The sequence below is a fragment of the Colobus angolensis genome, unplaced genomic scaffold (assembly GCF_000951035.1).
Source record: "Colobus angolensis palliatus isolate OR3802 unplaced genomic scaffold, Cang.pa_1.0 Scaffold29, whole genome shotgun sequence".
NCBI lineage: Eukaryota > Metazoa > Chordata > Mammalia > Primates > Cercopithecidae > Colobus > Colobus angolensis.
In genome coordinates, this window is record NW_012116154.1 from 1,013,677 (window position 1) to 1,016,967 (window position 3,291).

Genomic DNA, 3,291 nt, shown 5'->3' on the forward strand with positions numbered 1-3,291 from the left:
ACTGCACTCCAGCCTGGGCAACAGAGTGAGACTCTGTCTCAAAAAATAATAATAAAAATAATAATTATTATATATATATATTCATTAACTCTAAATCACTTTTCTAAAATATCATGTTATCTCATAAGCCTTTGCCCCCATATATCCACTTAACAATTTCCTAAATGCCATATATAAATTTGTTTTAATTTATAATGGTGTTTTAGAGTACATTAACCAATTGTATGTTCACCAGCTTCTTTAAAAGTCTTCATACAATGCTGTGAAGTTCTCTATTAGAATGAGGTTAATAGTAACTGCCACATGGGACTGATGTGAGGAATAATGAGCTAATACATATATAAAATGTTTAATATAGTACAAACTATAAGGCAGGCATTTAATCAATGGCTTTTATAGATGGATAGGGTGACATCTTTATTTTACAGATGATAAAACCATCCCAGAGGGGCATAAGTGACTTGCTCAAGGTAATTCAGCTAGTAAACAGCAGACTAGGACTCCCCAGCCCAGCTCCTCAGATATCCAAGCCCAGTAGTCTTTGCATCATACTCTTCTGCCTCCCAGACAGGAAAGCAGATACTCAAGCATAGCTACTTTTCATTCCTCCTGCTCTAACCCTCAGGAGTCAATCTTCCCTAGAAACTGTTGAGAAATTCTCTTCTTTCTACAGTGATCACTGTAAGATCTTTTCTGTACAGCTATATAAGAAATACTAAAACACTCTGAATTCTGAGGACATACAGATCTACTAGAAAAGCAAGCCTAAATAAGACTCCAAGTATTCTTAAAACATTAGACCCTAATTTCTGAGCGATCCTGAGCAAGTTACTAAACACTGAGTCCAAAATTTTTTATCCATATAAAGAAGCTATATTTTAATCAACCATCAAAGGTGAAATAAGAATTAATGTTTTAATATTTATAAAGTTACATGTGCTCAAGTTAAAACAAAACTTGTTCAGATTGCCCGCAAGAGGCTATATCATTTATTCTTGTTTTTATTTCCTCTCGTGGTAACTCACAGAACATATTTATTCATTTTAAAAAATCATTTTTACTTTAGTTTTCACAGAGTATTAATATATTTCATTATTTGGCTGGTATGTAAATAGCAACTAATAAATATATTTAGATATACTTTTTCCTTATGTTCTTACATATAACTAACAACAGACAGATAACTGTTTGGAGGGCTCCCAATGATTAATCCTCGTGTCTATACACAAGCCCTTCTGTAATCCCCTCTCCCTGAATGTGGGCTACACCTACCAAATATGGCAAAGATATCATTTCCAAGATCAGGTGACTCATCTGTGACTTTTGTCTTGTTCACACTCACTCTCTATTGCTTTATCAGCTTACACTCTTTGATTAAGCAAGCTGCCATGCTGAAGAGGCCCATTTGGCAAGGAGGTAAATCTTGCCAACAATCATGTGAGTAAGGTTAGAAGCAGCCCCTTCCCCAGGAGATGGCTGTAATTCCAGTCAACACCTTGATTACAGTCTATGAGAAACCCTGAAGTCGAAGACCCAGATAAGCTGTGCCCTGACTCCTGACTCACAGAAACTATAAGATGACAATATGTTGTTTAAACCACTAAGTTTTGGGCCAATCTGTCACACAGCAGTAGGTAACAAATATACTGTTTAAAAAATTGTATGAATTTTCTGGATTACTAACGTATTTTTTCCAATAATTGAATCCACAGAATCCACAGAATCTGGAAGATTTTCACTCTTCCAGAAAATTTCGAATTTGCTAGTCTTTCAGTTTATAGCTCTTTCTTATACACTACTTATTAAACAATATATGCAAAATTATAAACATGTTTGTACCGACAACAGAACACCCAAATATATGATGCCAAAACCGAGAAGAAATGAAGGGAGAAACAGATAATACAACAACAATAACTAGAGGCTTCAATACTTTCAATAATGGATAGAGGCCGGGCGCAGTGCTCACACCTAGCACTTTGGGAGGCCGAGGCGGGTGGATCACCTGAGGTCAGGAGTTTGAAATCAGCCTGGCCAAATGGCCAGTGATGAAACTTCGTCTCTCAGGAGTTTGAGACCAGCCTGGCCAACATGGCCAGTGGTGAAACCTCATCTCTACTAAAAATGGTGGCAAGCACCTGTAATCCTACCTACTTGGGAGGGTGAGGCAGGAGAATCACTTGAACCTGGGAGGCAGAGGTTGCAGTGAGTCAAGATTGTGCCACTGCACTCCAGCCTGGGCAACAAGAACAAAACTCCATCAAAAAAAAGGATAGAACAATAGAGCAAGAAGATAACTAGGGAAATTGAAGTCACTATAAACCAATTAAACCGAACAACCATCTACAGAACACTCTATACAACAACAGCAGAATACATATTCTTCTCAAGTGCATACGAATATTATCCAAGACTATATGTAAGGCCATAAAACAAACCTCAGTAAATTTAAAAGGACAGAAATAATATAAAATATGTTCTTTGACCACAATGGAACAAAATAATAAACCAATAATGGAAAGAAATCTGTGCAACTCACAACCACGTAAAAATTAAGTAACACACTTTCCTAAATAACTGAAAAGAATAAAAAAAAATTAGAAAATACTATTAGATGAATGAAAATGGCACAATATACGGAAATGTATGGAATGCAGAGAAAGCAACACTTAAAGGAAAATTTGTACCTGTAATTGTCTCTTTTAAAAAAGAAGAAACAGAGAGGGCAGAGCAAGATGGCCGAATAGGAACAGCTCCAGTCTCCAACTCCCGGCGCGAGCGACACAGAAGACCGGTGATTTCTGCATTTTCAACGGAGGTACTGGGGTCATCTCACTGGGGAGTGCCGGACAATCGGTGCTGGTCAGCTGCTGCAGCCCGACCAGCCAGAGCTGAAGCAGGGCGAGGCACTGCCTCACCTGGGAAGCGCAAGGGGGAAGGGAATCCCTTTTCCTAGCCAGGCAAACTGAGACACACAACACCTGGAAAATCGGGTAACTCCCACCCCAATACCACGCTTTAAGGAAACGGGCACACCAGGAGACTATACCCACACCTGGCCGGGAGGGTCCCACGGCCACGGAGCATCCCTCATTGCTAGCAAAGCAGTCTGCGATCTAACCACAAGAGAGCAGCGAGGCTGGGGGAGGGGCGCCCGCCATTGCTGAGGCTTAAGTAGGTAAACAAAGGCGCTGGAAAGCTCCAACCGGGTGGAGCTCACAGCAGCTCAAGGAAACCTGCCTGTCTCTGTAGACTCCACCTCTGGGGACAGGGCACAGTTAAAAAAAACAA

General features: G+C 39.8%; 1 protein-coding gene across 1 annotated transcript in view; it reads right to left on the bottom strand.

The window, feature by feature from the left end:
- SLC30A9 (solute carrier family 30 (zinc transporter), member 9) overlaps nucleotides 1–3,291 on the bottom strand; it is a 109,440-nt gene that overhangs the window by 11,252 nt on the left and 94,897 nt on the right. The window lies entirely within an intron of this gene.